Below are 17,575 nucleotides of genomic sequence, written 5' to 3'. Positions count from 1 at the left end.
TCTACTTCCAATATCCAGAAGGATAACTATATGATTTTCTTCAGGTTCACTTTCTTATTTAGCTTCTCTAGGATCACGAATTATAGGCTCAAAGACCTTTAACTATGGCTAGAATTCACTTATGAGTGAGTACATATTTTTGGGTCTGGGTTACCTCACTCAGTAAAGCGTTTTCTATTTCCATCCATTTGCATGCAAATTTCAAGATGTCCTTGTTTTTTACCGCTGAGTAAAACTCTAATGTGTATATGTTCCACACCTTTTTAAACCATTCTTCTATTGAGGGGCAACTAGGTTGTTTCCAGGTTCTGGCTATTACAAATATTGCAGCTATGAACATTCTTGAACAAATGCTTTTGTAGTATGATAGGGCATCTCTTGGGTATATTCCCAAGAGTGGAATTGCTGATTCCTGAGGGAGGGTGACTCCCAGTTTCCTGAAAAACCGCCACTGATTTCCACAGTGGCTGCACAAGGTTGCATTCCCACCAAAAATGGATGAGTGTTCCCCTCACTCCACATCCTCTCCAGGATAGGCTATCATTGGTGTTTTTGAGTTTAGCTATTCTGACAGGTATGAGATGGTATCTCAAGGTTGTTTTGATTTGCATTTCCCTGATCACTAAGGAGGTTGAGCATGACCTTAAGTGTCTTTTGGCCATTTGAAGTTCATCTGTTGTGAATTCTCTGTTCAGATCAGTACCCCATTTTTTATTTGGGTTAATTAGAGTTTTAGTGTCTAGTTTCTTGAGTTCTTTGCATATTTTGGAGATCAGACCTTTGTCTGATGAAAGGTTGGTGAAGATCTTCTCCCAGTCAGAGGGTAACCGTTTTGTCTTACTGACAGTGTCCTTTGCTTTACAGAAGCTTCTCAGTTTCAGGAGGTCCCATTCATTCATCGATTCTCTTATTGTCTGTGCTACTGGGGTTCTACCTAGGAAGTGGTCTCCTGTGCCTATGTCTTGTAGACTACTTCCCACTTTCTCTTCTATCAGGTTCAAAGTGGTCAGATTAATGTTGATGTCTTTAATCCATTTGGAATTGAGTTTTGTGCATGGTGATAGATATGGATCTTCTTTCAATCTTCTACAGGTTGACATCCAGTTATGCCAGCACCATTTGTTAAAGATGCTTTCCTTCTTCCATTGTATACCTTTAGCTCCCTTGTCAAAAATCAGGTGTTCATAGGTTTGTGGGTTAATATCTGGGCCTTCTATTTGATTTCATAGGTCGACTTCTCTGTTCTTATGCCAATACCAAGCTGTTTTCAATACTGTAGCTCTGTAATAGAGTTTGAATTTAGGGATGGTAATGCCTCCAAAAGTTCCTTTATTGTATAAGACTGTTTTGGCTCTCCTGGGTTTTTTGTATTGCCATGTAAACTCTGGATAGATCTCCTAAGCACTGAAATAGGGACAGCTGGTATTCCAAGGACACAGGAGACAAAAGGGCGACAGTGGGGGCAGGGAAGATTCCAGCGGAACACAAATACCCTGCTGCAGAAACTGAAGGGGGAGTGCTGTGCTCTTTTCTGGGACAGTCCGCCTCTGGTGCAGGAGAATTGTCTATATTCTGTCAATCATGTTTTAAGTAAATGCTGATTGGCCAGGCAGGAGGTGTAGGTGGGAAAACCAGACAGGAAGTGGAAATGATGCAAGGAGAGCAGGAGACTTCTGAGGAGGAGGAAGTTGATTCCTCCCACTCCTGCCCAGATCACCAAAGCGGCAGGATGTGAGCTGCCCCACTGAAAAAGGTACTGAGCCACATGGCTAACATAGATCAGAAAAATGGGTTAATCAAGATGTGAAAGTAAGCCAGTAAGAAGCCTGACCTAATGGGCCAATCAGCTTTATAACTTAAAGAGATCTGTGTGTGATTTTTCTCTGGGACTCAATAGCTGGGGGAACCGGACGGGACAGAAAACCCCCAACAAACAGCCCCTCATGTTACACGCCCCAGCTACCACACACTCACCTCTGGATAGAACTCCTCAGCACTGAAATAGGGACAGCTCTGGATAGAACTCCTCAGCACTGAAATAGGGCAGCTCTCTCTATCCTTTTCTTATAAATGTATAGTGAAGAAACAATCTTTCAAATAAATAACTATTAGAGGCCATCCTTTTGTTAATAGAGATGGCAGAAGAATGCTTGATTGTAGTGGGCTCACAGGCTGAATTACCTTACTGACAGTTGTTAGGTCTGAAACCATTCTCTATTTACCAGATTTCTTTTTCACAAGCTGGTTGATTCTTCAATATGATGAGCATTTAATTGCTCTTGTACCAGTTTTTCTAAAACCTGCAGATTTTGTTCAGTTAAAGCCCATTGTTTAACCCATATTGTTTTGTGAGTTAACCATTTTAAAGGTAAGGCTGTTGGTGCCTCTAGAGGTTTGCTAGTAGCTTTGTATTTTTGTACCTGAACAGTTGGAGACCTTTGTATATAGTACCTTAAAATATCCTTCCCAGAATTATGAGTTCCTGGGATGGCAGAAATATTAATCTGGCTATTTCATTGCTGTAGCAGGTCACAACCCATAAATTTACTGCAATATTAGCCACATATGGCCTTAACTTCCTTCTCTGAACTTCTGGTCCTATGCAGTCAACCCATCTTGTGCTTGGTTTAATTTGAGATATGGTTCCAATTTCTTGTAATTGAACATCTGCCTCTTGAAGTGGTGCCACAGACTGCCTCAGGTGAGCCACTCAGACCATGGGAGAATCAGGGCGAAGGCTCAGGAGAATTCAGAAAACGACAATGAATGACAGACAGACACCCTCAATGTGATTGAAAAATGCTGCTGCAATTTTACTTTTATCAGTGCAAGATTTTGTATTCTTTTACAATCAAAGAACTTGGCAAAGGCATACATCATCAAATCATAGAATAAAAAAGAACAGCATAAAACAGTTTACAAAAAGAATCTTTGAACATGCTTTGGCATGGGTACAAGGACTTTTGCCCTCTCATATTTTGACTCTCTTTCTTGCCTTCAGAGAGGCCATTGCCCTTGAGCTAGGCTATCTTTATCAGCTTGTACCAGGTGGCTGGCTGGTTTGATCTATGTGACCTTGTGCTTCTGGGTGGGAAAGAAGAAGACCACTATCTTCTTGGGAAAACTTTCTGCTAGGAAATTTCAAAGACATAGTCTCGATCCTCTCTGAAATCCGCTCCACATCACTAATCTCAACTCTCCTCCCTTCTTAATTCTCGGGCTCAGATGTTGTCAGCTTAGGTTAGGTCTTTTTCTTCCCACAAGGAAGGTTTCATAGGCCTTCTGTTTACAACTGCACATATTTCCCAGGCAAATGCCTAATGTTGTTTTCCTGTAGAAGGCTTCTAAGGTTTTTCCTAGTAAAATTCACTCCTCTTGCTCCACATCATCAAGGAATTATTCTAATAATGACCCTGTCAATTCCCAGAACTGGCTACTTCTTTTAAGGCTTTAATGAATAGTGGGGCAGAGCTCAAAATGTCTTCAGCAGTCCTGTTTGTATTTGTAACTGCCTGGAATAGTCTGATCTGTTGGCAATATGCAAGGATCACAGAAAGACAAGAAAAAGACAAACATATCGGTGCCAAAGACAGCAAGATCGAGTCAGTGCAGGTAGCAACTTCAGGTGGCATCATAACCACAGCTGATTGCCAAGGGACAGCCAGGGTCGTATCTCCGTGAAACCCAAATCCCAATCCTTACGGGAACAGTCCATTCAGTAAGCATTTCTGCTACACTGGCATGATAGCCGTGGATGTAGCAAAGAGGCCAATTTAGATTGCCAAATTTCTGGAGTAATGATACTCTCATACACACATGTATCTATCAAACCAACAATTACAATATAATTTATACACACTCTTAGCTTTGATCTTTGATCATTTATAGAAGTCTTCCAGTATATATGTTTCCTATTTTCTATCAGAATTTTTGATATGTCTTCCATGTTTATGCCATCACCAAGAACAGTATGACTTTTTACAGAAGGTTCTGGATTTCTTAATTTTCCTGGTGAAACATGTCCTCCATGATGACCTGGAATGATTGGACCTCTTTTGGCTTGGGAACCTGCAACAGGCTTCTCAAGGAGTTTGCCGATGACATTGGGTTGTGGTGTGGGAGAATTTTCTGTATTCTGTCAATCATGTTTTAAATAAATGCTGATAGGCCAGGCAGGAGGTATAGGCGGGAAAAACAGACAGGAAGTGGAAATGATGCAAGGAGAGCAGAATTCTGGGGAGGAGGAAGTTGATTCCTCCCACTCCTGCCCAGACCAGTAAAGCAGCAGGATATGATCTGCCCCACTGAAAAAGGTACTGAGCCACATGGCTAAAATAGATCAGAAAATGGGTTAATCAAGATGTGAGCATTAGCTAATAAGTAGCCTGACCTAATATGCCAATCAGCTTTATAACTTATAGAGATCTGTGTGGTTGATTTTCTCTGGGGCCTGCCGGTTGTGGGGTACCAGGCAGGGACAGAAACACAAACAAGCAGGCCCTACATGCTACAGGATTGCTTTGTCTGACCTTTGTTGATCTGTTTTCATTGGTTCAAAGTTGGCCTTTGCCATATCTTCTATATATAACTGAAGGATGAGTCCTCCCATTTTTACCATTATTAGAGGGAATATCCTAGGAATTCCTTGTGTACAATCTCTTCTCACATGTATATTCTACCACAGTTGAAACATTTGACATTTTTATATGTCCTCAATTCCTTTGAAAAATGTTTCTCCTACCCATGATTCAGTATAATAGTCAACTGTCTCAATGTTCATTGTATGCAAGATCCATTCATCCATAGGTGCTGATATAACCTATAAAGGCCCAAGTATCTTTTTGCATTCTAAGTTAGCATTTTCAAGAGTCAGAGATTCAGTAAGTACTCATCTAGCATCTGGGTCTCTTTCTCTTATTTGAACAGCTTTAGTTAATCTTTGTAAAAAGTCACTAAAGGGTTCTCTCTGGCCTTGTTTCACCATAGTGTATGATTGCCTTCCTTTTCCTAGTTCTTGAATCCTGTCCTAAGCATTTAAGGCTGCTTTGTGGCATAGGAACAAGGTTTGTTCATTATAAAGAGCTCGAACCTGTCACTCAGCATAAGTGCCCTCATCATGAATTTGATCCTGGGAAGTCTCAAGTCCCTTTGCTTTTCCATGTTGTTCTAAAATTTAACCCTCCTCTCTGAAATAACATTCAAACATAAATGGAGCCTATCATCCAGGACTGCCAAAACTAACTGAAGCCAGTTATGTGGTGTCACCTTAATGCTTAAAGACCATGTCTTTATCATTTCCTTAACAAATGTGGAATGCAAGCAATAAGTTACAACAGCTTGCTTAATTTAGTTTAGAATATTCATTTCTATAGGTATCCATCTACCTTCTTTAGATCCTTTTGGGCCTTTAGATCTCAATGCTTCATCTGAGTAGATTACAGGGTAGGAAGCTAAAACTCTGACAGTTGCTGGTGATGTTAAATCCTGTCCTTGAGCCTTCTTTCCCTGTCCATCAGCTCTAAAAATTTCCTCAATCATTTCAAATCTTTTTACTATTATCTTTTGTAAAGCCCAAGTCTCCTGGCCTGTAGACTGAGCTTTCTGTCTTGCCTGATTTCTGTCCTCCCACCAGGTCCCACAGCCATTTAGATCCAAAGAAAAACACACAGAGATCTACATAAGTTATAAACTGATTGCCCGCTTAGCTCAGGTTTCTTGTTAACTCTTATAACTTATATTAGCCCATTATTCTTATCTATGTTAGCCATATGGCTCTTTACCTTTTCAGCAGGGCAGATCATATTCTGCTTCTTCAGTGTCTGAAGAGGACTGGGGAGGAATGGGCTTTCTCCTTCCCAGAATTCTCTTGTTCTCATTGCCGCACCTCTATTTCCTATCTGGTTGTCCCGCCTATACTTGTTTCCTGGCTACTGAGCAATCAGCATTTATTTAAAACATAATTGACAGAATACAGAATTGTTCTATATCATTGGCCTGTATATATTGCTCGTGATTTCACAGATGCCTCTAGCATTTGGTCCTCTTTCTGGATTTGTCATTCCAAGGTCTGAAGTTTTTTTCTTTAATGATAACACCTCTTCTTTGAACATTATTTGGATAGTGTGCAGAATGACATACTGAAGAGATACTCTATCTGCTAACCTATCATAACTTTTTAACAAATTTTAAATGTCAAAATCAACTGTATGAAGTGTTTCAAGTAATTTCTCAGAACCTTTAGACACGGATTCAATTTTGTCAGTCCCTTTTCAATTGTATTAATTTTTTCAGGTAACTTTAGATTTTCAATGGTATTAATCCTGTTAACAAGCTGTTCATTATTAGTTTGTAAAGACTGTATCATTTCTAAAAGTACCTCATTCTTGGCTCTGTTATCAAGTCATTTTCTCATGGGTATAATATGAAGAAAAACACTGAGTCCCAGTATCCAATAAATGGATGTATCATCATAACCATATAAGCCTTGCAAAATACAGTTCATAGTACTAGCAAAAAAAATTACCAAAAGTTTCAATGTTAATGTAATTTGCCATATTTATTTATTAATTACCCTTTATGAGATCTGGGAAATTGTTTTAGGTGTAATAATTTTTATTGACCAGCAGATATCTAGTTGCAGAGTGGTGACTAGCTGCGATGCAACAGATGGCAACAGGAATGGTCCTGAGCCACTTTAGTTTCTTGCTTTGGTACTGATTAAATAGTGAGAAATATGCTTTGATTGACAAATTAAAAACAATTAAATCAATTCCAGACATGAAGCAAGAAGCCCAGAACTCTCGGGCAGGGAGCACAAACCAGAAGCTGCACAAGAGAAACCATGAGGCATGGAATGCAGTAGTAGAAGAGGAGGATGTTCACGAGCTTTGGAAATTTTTAAGTTGCTGCACACAGTTAGCTCTGCTGTGGAGGGGTTTTTAAAAATACTGCATAGGTAAACGTAAGACAAGCAGGCAGGGTTGAGAGACTTTCTGAGTTGTGGACTGGTTAGGCCTTCGGGTCGTTCACCCCTTAGCTGTGAAATCCAAATCCACATGGGGCCCTGGATGAAGAAGGATGCTTAAAAGAAATCCCATCCTAGCTCAGAATTAAGAATAATAGAAGGTTATTTATTTAGGGGTAGACTCACAGATCACAACTCTCTGCTGGAATGAGGAACAGCAACCAAATCCTGCAGCCAGAAACGAGGTTGCACATGTGATTTACATTGGCATAATAATATGAGAGGCCAAGCCAAAGTGTGTGGGTAGCTTGAAGGCTGCTGGTGGTAGGAATTCCTGCAGCAACCTTTATAGTGATCTTCGATTTATCTCATTAGTCTACAGAACCTAACTTAGTGGAAGGTGTTGCATGCAGTCATTCTGTAGCACCCATTATTATGGAATGTGTCACATGTAGGCAATTTATAGAACCTATCTTTATGGAAGGTTTCACCTGTGTTTTCTAACAAGTTTTGATGTATTCACACTGGATCTTTATTTAGCATACTTTGTGATTTATTGTGTACATGTCATTGAGTTAATAAAATACAAGGCCAGTTTTCACCCAATTGTGTGGTGCCCAAATATTGCTAGAATAAACTTCTTAGTGTCAGACAAACAAAGATTATTTAGTCATTTTGTTCCAAACTACCTTCTTGCTTCCTGCGGATCATTACCCTGCTGACCATGGTGGTTTCAGAGATACACGCAAAGCAGTGCTACATATGTAGATCCTGTCTCAAAATTTTGTATCATTTTAGTTTCATGGGAGATGCCTCATTCAACAAAGTGTTTTTAGTGTAAGCCTTTAGATCTAATTTCATTGCCATGTTCTATATAATGTGCTGAATGTGGGTTATATACTTGTTTTTCTTGAGGTGAAGAAATAATAAAAAAGAGGATCTCTGGGCTAAACTAAGATATTTGAGATGCTTCGGTGCAAGGAAATAACATGTCTGAAAAAGCAGCTGACTAACTCCTGAGAATTGACATAAAAGGATGAAATTTGAGGGTTCCTGAGTGATGTGGGAAGTTCTTCTGTATATGTGTTGATTTTATTGGTTAATGAATAAAGCTAATTTTGGCTAATGAATTAACAGAGTACCTCAAGGTAGGAAATCTAAACAGAGATGTAGAGGGAGAGAGAGAGTAGGCAGAGTTGGAGAGAAGCCATGTAGCCACCACAGGAGACAGAGGCCTTGATGGGTGCTCACTGAGAAATTTCCAATAGGCCATGACCTTGTGGTAATGCAGAGATTAATGGAGATTGGTTAGTTTAGGGTAAAGATATACTTAAGGTATTGACCAAACAGTATTGCAAATAATATAATTTCTGTGTGATTATTTTGGGGCCAGAGTTGCCATGAATGTAGGAACAGTCTCTGTCAATACCTAAGCTTGCCCTGCAAGAGGTGCGAAAACCCTCAATAGAGAGAGTAGCAGCGAAGCCTCCTCGGAGGACTACTCTTCTGAAGACTCTGAGGATGGGCAAGTGCAGCACCTCGCCAAGCTTCAGGAACACTTATTGCTGTTCATCAGCAGCTACAAGTTGTGTCCCAAGTTCCATTACATAAGCTAAATAAATAAATAAATAAAAATGAAAAGTCTAGAAGGGCACTGAAAAGAAGAAAAAAAGGTTTATAATAGATGATAATTCAAAGAAAAAGCTTAAACTAACGAAACAGAAAGAAAGGCCCTAGAGCATTCAACCAAAAAAGAAGAAGCCACCTTTGAAATCTGAAGATGAAGATAACGCGAAGCCCATGAACTATGGTGAGAAAAGACAGTTGAGTCTGGACATAAACAAACTTTCTAGGGAAAAGCTTGGGCACATAGTTCATATAACAGTCAAGGGAGCTTTCCCTGAGAAACTCCAACCCAGACGAGATCGAGATTGACTGAGACTGGAGAAGTATGTCCTTGCCTGCCTGCGGAAGCAGTCACTGAAGCCCCAAGCGAAGGTCATCTGCTCTAAGAAAGAGCTCCATTCCCAGAAAGAAACTGGAGCTGGAGAGGCAGTTGCTGGACATCAACAACCAGCTAAACTCCAAGAGAAGCCCCAGCCCCTGTCCGTGCCACCTACAACCCCAGCTGGTGAGCTGTACCTGCCTGAGTGACAGCAACAGCCCCAACAGCAGCAGCTTGTGGTCCACGAGCAGCAGCAGTGATTCAAGTTCCTCTGACAGCAGCGATTCAGAACCAGAAATGTTTCCTAAATTTACTGATGCAAAACAGAATGATTTACCTCTGAAAGAGAATATAAAGATACAATTTTCTGTGCAAGATGCAGCTCTGCTGACCCTAGGCTTGCTCAGCAGGCTACACCACCATGTGCAGCACCACAGAAGCAATCCCAGCAGGTGAATGGCTATGATATGTCAGGACATCTGCAGACCATGGAGAAGACTGCATCTGTGCAGACTCAGTCTCTTTCAGGTGATTCCAAACAAGTCTGGAATGGCCCTACTGTGGTGCGTACCTCTGCTGAGAATTCCACAATGATAGAGCCAGACTCATGTTCATGTGCCGAAGGATATGAAGATTACGAATGCAGAGTCTTGGAAAAGTTTATGCAAGCCAGTGAAATCAAGTTTACTAAAATCTTCAGATGAGCTTTTCAGCCAGTTTGAAAAGCTGCAATGGAAAAGGAAGCGAAAGCCCAGACTCAGAAGCAGCAGATGCGGAAACACCTGGAACAGAATCCAAAGGAACCAAAAGTACCTCAAGAGAATCAGAGGAAGCTTGGGAATGGATTGACTCTAGAACCTTTATCAAACAAAATGGAAATCAAGTGTCATGGAGAAGAGCAGGATAAACAGCAGTCATTAGAAGCTCAAGACCTAAGCAAACTCTAGCGTCTCAAAGACCAGAACTTAGCAAGGGAGAAAGAGCAAGAGCAGAGGAGAAGAAAAGCATGGCGGGTACCATTGACATGACACTTCAAAGTGACATCATGGCAATGTTTGAAAATAAGTTTTATTAAAATTCAGTTTTAAATTAATTATCATGTTTAAATTAATGATAAAAATATTTACAATGCATGTAGTAAAGTGATTAATTTCAACCAGCAAGATACCAATCATATATTATGTTTTGACTGCCCTAAAATAATTAAATATTTTTCACATGCATTTTAATAAATATGTTCATTTTCAATACATAATTTATAAAAAGTTTTATAATTTTGATCTCTAAAAATGAATAGATTTTTATCATTCTACCGAGGACTGTCAACTATGTATTATAGTCCTGATCTAAGCAAGTCTGAAAGGGATTATCTGACTGAAAAAAATGAAGAATATGTAAAAGTATATAAAAACAAGAATAGGACAACAAACAGAAGAAGCAGGAAGGGGTGAAGGGAAAAGGTAACACTCATTCACTCTTGGAAGGTTTGCTAAATTGTACAACTCTACAAACCATTGTGGATGATTGTCAAGAAGTTGACAGTAAATCTAGCATATGAAACAACTATACAACTGCTTGTCACATGTCCAAAGGAATTGATTTCTTATTCAACGACATTTTCTAGGTCATGTTAACTGTTGCTCAATTCACAATAGCTGAAAAATGTAAACCACCTTAATACTCTTCACCTGAGGATTGAATATGAAAGTGTTTAACATGTAATATAGATCACGATTCAGCTGTAAATAAAAATGAGTCTCGAAATTTGCAAGTGAATGAAATGAAGCAAGAAAGTTCACATCAAGTGAGACAACCCAGACCAAGACACCAGAAACCACATTTTCTTATTTATCTGGAATTCCCAGCAACAAATTTATAGATCTGAGTTTAGAATGTTGAGTAAACAAAGACATCAGGACAGTGTAAAGGAACCATATGCACATTAGGACTGTGGATTGGGAAGTTAATGAGGGATAAAGGTGCTACAAAGATGAAAACAAAACCATAGGGCCAAGGTTCCAAGTGGGGATGAGGGAGATAATTTAATACAACAGGGGAACAGGTCAGGAAGGTGAAATAAGAGCAAAGACATTTGATAAATCTTCTATGGTTCATATTTAAATTCATTTTTAAATTTTATTTTGTATTTATATTTTATATTTACGTAAAGTTTTACTCAAAACATGTCAATGTAAGTATATACATATATATGTGTACAGAAATTTCTATCTTAAAGGAACCTAAGTTACTTGGGCTAATAGATTCCTCACAGGAATGATAAACTAACAAATAGGTAATATAAAGAATGAGAAAACTGCTTTTGAGTGATTTGTCAGGCTGACAATGTTATTGCTAAAACAATATAAATTCTGTATTCTGAGTTTGGTTGCATCTCAGAGGTTGTGGGTGGGTCCATATGGCTGAAACTGCAGTACAGTTATTACAGCAGTGTTATAATCTAACTGGATATAAGATCCTAAATTTTCTTTCTTGTCATTTCTTTCTCCCTGTTATAGAAAATATTATTTAGGATGCCAAGGAGGAGAAACAAACAACCCTACCCAGAAAAAGCACTTATGAAGAATGACAATGGAAGTATTTCAAGATAAGTAAAAGGGTACAAGAAGTGACACTCTTATCAATGACAACCAATAGCTGTCTGTTAGGACTCAAGGATGGCACATCAGGAGGCAAATCATTCCTGGTACTGGAAACCTTATCAAGTGCCCAGGACTAGTGAGATCATGGATTTTAGAAAAGTACCTAATACTACAGACTTGCTAGACAAGCACAATACCCTCCTTTATCTTTATAACCAGAGAGAAGTGTAAGTAGATCTCCATAGTAAGTAAAGATTCTCATTCCTCTTTACTTCAAATGGAAACTATCCCAGAAACCCAGGCCTGGACTCAAGGTAGACAACAACAGATTGTGGAAGCCAGGTCCCAAAGGATTAATCTACATCTCAGTTTCTGCATCTAGGGATCAGGAAAAACCTCTGAAAAGGGTGTAGAATGATAATAAATTCCAGAATACCAAGAATTCTGCTGTGCCAAATTCTCTGTGAGAATTTATAGAATTAAAGTTGGAAATAAATGAATATCAATCACAATGTTTACACGAAAGAGTAATTTTATGCAGAATACCAGCACTGAACAATGACCACAAATATCTAATGAGTGTATAAATAAGGAGAATTAGACAAGCCCAGAGAAAAGTGCCTCTGTAATTGGTTGTTCAATGCAGAGTAGTAAGCCCTGAAACCATAGACATTCAAAGAAGAAAATAGCACTCATCAGGTTATATGTATATATAAATATATATGTATATATACATATACATGTGTGTGAGAGTATGTGTGTGTATGTATATATTAGTAATAATTTAAGTTAAAGGGTCTGATGTTGAGTGGTTGAGTGCATAAAAGATGTTTACATTTGGGTAAGTTTGGGTAAAAGGCACAAGGAAGGAAAAAAGAGATAATGATGAAAGTTGATGACAACTGAAAACAAGAAAATGTATTAAAACAGCACCGGTATGTAAAGAACACATTGACATTTGAGTTTGGATTTTTCTTTCTAATACAGCAGAGCACTGAACTTCATATATTTTACATCAGGGCAATATGATACTTGACTGTGATTCATTTGAATCTTCTCAATATTTACTATGTTATTTCTCTCTTTGTTGAGGACTATTTATGTATATTTTTCATTACATGTCTTGAAGAATATTTAAGGTATTTCCATATATACATAGTTTCAATTGAGCAACTCTCAACAGCACCCTTTTCTCAATGCAATGGCTTGTGAATTTATTATTCTAGTGTCTGCCAAATTTACTTCTGCAACGAAAAAGGCAGAGACAAGAAGAAACAGAAGAAATTATATAGAAGTACATTGGTTCCTCTGTGAGATGTTTGGATCTAAGAACCAAACAAAATAAGGACAAATAGCTTATGTGTGCAAAGTTGTATTTACTGTTGAAAATATTGCCTGAGTTTTCTCCATCTAGCAGAACCTTATCATAAGGTCTGTCATCAGAGTGAGAGAAGGCTCTGAGAACGCAATGTGTACTTAGATGAGAAAGTTAAGTGTAAATATCCTTGGTGTTTTTCTTCTGTGACCATACTCTTGGTAGAATACTGAATATAAGATCAAAATATCACTCATAAGATTAATATAAAATAAAAATCAAGGAAATGTGAAAGAAATTTTAAAAAGTGGATTTTAGACAGTTGAAAATAAACAGAGAGGCAAATATATTTATAGCAGACATTAAATCTATTTTTTTATTCTTTTAAATTTAAGATATTATATTATAGCCACACCAATTGTCCCTTACATTTCTTCTTTCTGAACCATCCCATATCCCCCTCCTCACTGTCATTATTCAGGAAGGAAATTTCTTAAAATTAGTTGTCATAACCAAAGTTCTAAAAATTTGATGAACTAATATGACTGTTTTAGGAGCATAGATAGAACCAAGGGAATTTAAGTGAATGAATTTTTTAGTTTCCCATAAATCTTTTCAGAAAATGAAACCTTTAACTAAGTTTCTACATGTGTATGCTCAAGCAAAGACATAGGCAGTTTCCTTGCACATTAATGTCAGAGAGGAGAGTAAAATGGAGGAAGAAGGAAATATTTAAAAGCTGTTCTGATTTGATCTAAACCTGAACAGATGAGGCAAATTGCCTAGGATTGAACATGACACCAAAGCCACATGGAACTGTTGATATTGGGGACTCTGAAGTGATTTGTCATTCAACTAAAAATAAAGAATATTTATTTTTCAGACTCTCATGGTTGATTCAACTTTGTACTCTAAACTTCAGTAGGATTTTAGAAAATAACTTGTATCTTTTTCATAATACATTTAGGTCAAAATGTATATATTAATTTGGAAATTTAAAAATAAACTGTATAATGAAAATTATAGAGGATACAGTTGTCAATGAATATCTGATAGGGTCTTGATAAGCACAGGGGAAAATATTTTAAACATAAACATATTTTTGGAGGGGAACAAATAACTTCAATTAAAACTTTTAGAGTCATTTTCCCCAATACATTGGAGTTGTGTCCAGGTGAAACATATGTATTTGTAACTAAAAAGGGAATCGGAGGAGACATTAAAAGAACTATCATGTTAAAGTCTAAGAACTTGGAAATTAAATGTGGGAAATCATTTAGTAAAATCATCAGTGACAGAATGTTTCATTCTAGGATTTCCAAAGACGAAGAGAGGAGGGGTAAATTTTATTAACCTTTAGATTATAGAGACTATGAGTCAGAGTGGTGAAGTAGTAAACACAGAATGAATATGTTTTTACTACTACAAGGGCAGTGGGAATATCCAGGACATGCTCCTGCCATACAGAAAAGAAAAGATGATGGAAGGAGAAAAAAGTAAATAAACATTTCAGTAAAGAAGTCATTCCTTACAATGTATTAATTGTTCAGGAAAATGAATATATGAGTAGTTTTCCACAGTACATAGAGCTACATCCAGGATAATGCAAGATCACTCTATCTAGGAGGAAAACTGGAACGTGTTTAGGAGAACTTATCACTTGATAAGTTGGTAGAAAATTCTTATATTGAGAAGATACTTAAATACCTTATTTATAACAGCACACTTATTCTGAATATTAAAAACATTATTGAAAATAGTACATATATCAAAATGTATAGCAAAATCAGTAATATTAATAAAATGCAGCTTATATAAATGAGTAATGATTTGAACAGAGGGCTATAGAAAATAATGAAATGGAGTAATCATTTAACAGGTCCCTTTATTCCTTCTGATAATATAAATTAGACTTCCAATGGAAATCATGATAAATATACTACAATGTATCTGTGCGTAGTAGCTGAATATTGGCAAAATGATAGAAGCAATTATGTCAAATAGGACCTAACTCTTTTCGTATTGATTCTGAGTATCAAGTCAAGAAATACAGCAGCTGATTTCTAAGTGATTTCTTATAAAACACAAGTCAATCCTGTCCTTGTTTTAAAAAGGTCAGCAAAGAGAGAAGCATATCATCAGTCTGTAATTGGATTTTAAAGTGGATTTCCCACTTATTCTTACTGGTTACAGACAGCAAAAGCACATGAGGAAAGAATGAGAACTATTCTTCATTCCACTGCTACTTTATGTTATTTTTTGTTTTTTTTGTGATGGGGTTTCTCTGTGTAGTTTTGTAACCTGTCCTGAAACTCTTTGTATAGACCAGGCTGACCTTGAACTCACAAGCATTCATTTGTCTCAATCTGATGAATGCTGGGACTAAAGGTGTGCAATACCACCACTGAACTTCACTGTTATTGTTATATTTCTAAAATTTGGAGAAAATGCACCTTCTATGAGTGTCACTAAACATAAGATTGGGTCGTGGATCAGAGTTGACGGATTTTGTGGAAGAAAGAGTTTATGTGGCTCAGGCCCAGGCCTGTGAACCTGAATCTACAGAATGTGTCAATGCTTCCCATTTCCTTCTGTACTCAAAAATATTTCCTTTCTGTGTTGAAAACATGGGCTTCTCATAGATATCTCCAGTAACGTGCCTTTAAAATTGTTTATGATGATTTCCCACATATAAAAAATATAATGCGAATTCTTTCTCTGATGTCATCTCAATCCTATCAAATATCCTCCCCCACCCAACAAATCCCTTTCACATTATCATTTATTTATTAAGTTTATCTGTGACCCTATAAGTTTACTATATGTGCTCCCTTAGCTTTGGAACTAATGCTTGGGCACTAATGGACTCACAACTACAAAGAATAGGGCTGGACAATGTTCTTCCTACACCAACATATCATTGGCCCATAGTTCAGAAATGAAATGTATAATCCCATGAGACAAGTCCCCTTCCATAACTTCCAGCACACAGGAAATGGTTAGTTTATGTCTAGTGTAAGCAAACATGCTAGCTGTGAATGAATACCCAGGATACATGACAAGTTTAAAACACAAAGTATGAGAAAAGTGACAGTCCAGTCACAATGGACATGGGACAAGGAAGGAGAAAGAAAGACAGAGACAGAAAGAGACATGGAAAGTGAGAGAGTTTAAACAAGGAGACCAGAGACACCTTTTGTTGGTTTTGCAAAATTGTATAGCAAATCTGCAAACAGTGTGGAGAATACATAGTTTTCTGAAAGTAAATATGGACCATGTGACTCAGTTATACTGCTCCTTGGAATATGCCTAAATGACTTGATATTCGACTTTACAGGTATTTTTCTCATGTAGGCTCACGACATCTTTTCACAGCAGCTAGAAAGTGGAAACAATCTAAAAGTTCTACAGCTGTTGAATGAATGATGAAATAGTGATACAGGTACACCAAGTTACAAGTATTCCATTGTAAAGAAAACTGAAATCATGACATTTGCAGGCAAATGGCAGGTACTATAAAGATTCTACTGAGTGAGCTAACCCAGATATGAAAGGACAAGTGTTGCATGTTAGGTCTCTCCTGTTATTTCCAGTTCCCAATCTTCATATTAATATTAAGGACTCACTTGTGACCTTGGACTCACATGCATGTAACATTTACTGACAAAAGATCCACAAAATTGAGAAATGAAGCGGTGCATATTGAAGGGTTTAGAGGGAAGAAAGAAGAGCAGAGAATGGTGCAATTATTCTATAATCTCAAAATTAAGAAAATAGAAGGAATAATAGAATATAATTTAAAGAAACTGTCATGAAGGACTGACAAATTCTTTATAATTGTATAATTATTAATCATGGGTTGTCAAACAAAAACACTAATGTGGTAAGTGTAGGTTATTCCACGTGTTAGAGAGGGAAGCCCCAGAGGACAAAAAAGTACTGCAGAGTTCTGATAACTTTGCATGTTCCTAGAAATGGATGACAAGATCTTATGGGTAAGCACAACACAGATCTTGGTTTTGATGTGTAAAGAAGTCAACTGGGCAGGGAGGGTCCTTGCTTTAGGATACCTAAGCATATATTGAGCAGAGTTCATTTGCATATTTAGCAGTTTTTCTGTACATCATATTTTTATAGACTGTTTCACTTGATTTGGTTTCCTTTGATTAATGGTACCTGTATTCATTCCATGGGGACATCTAGCAGCATTTTTTTCATTCGTTATACAGTTAAAAATTGGTGATATCTCTTGTAGTTCTATGTCATAACCATTGAATTCATTGTACTAGAAGAATGAAGTAGTCAATGTCTGGAAAGACATAAGGCAACATAGGACAAATCAATATCCATAAAGGAAATACTTATTTAGTTTTACCATCTTATCTTCTAATAGTGTGGTTGCTTTGGCTCATATAGTCCAAGCTACAGTTTTAAATTCATTTAACTGCGCTGTATCATGCTTAGATTCAGAATGTATTTTAAATCATGTGCCATGGTTTTAAATGAATCTGATAGGACATATGCATATGCATTGTGACCTTTACCCACTAGTATAGTTCTGGAGGCAAAATCATTGCTTTAATGCGCTCAAAAGAATAATTATTTCTTTCTGAGAGGAAAGCTCAATTAATCATCCCAACAGAACCTGATCTTTAGTCTATTTTTATTAGGATATGCATTCATACACCATTCAACAGGGTCAAAGTAGAAATACTGGACAGATGCAAGATGTTGTGGTGCATAACCATTGA

General features: G+C 37.4%; 1 pseudogene; it reads left to right on the top strand.

Moving 5' to 3' along the window:
- The first annotated feature begins 4,018 nt into the window (after window positions 1-4,018).
- LOC146889059 (bromodomain testis-specific protein pseudogene) lies at window positions 4,019-9,984 on the top strand (annotated as a pseudogene).
- The last annotated feature ends 7,591 nt before the right edge of the window (window positions 9,985-17,575 follow it).

This window comes from Myodes glareolus, chromosome X (assembly GCF_982192425.1).
Source record: "Myodes glareolus chromosome X, mMyoGla1.1, whole genome shotgun sequence".
Taxonomy (NCBI): domain Eukaryota; kingdom Metazoa; phylum Chordata; class Mammalia; order Rodentia; family Cricetidae; genus Myodes; species Myodes glareolus.
The sequence above is the reverse complement of the archived record's forward strand: the minus strand, read 5'-3'. Positions and strand labels throughout refer to the sequence as shown.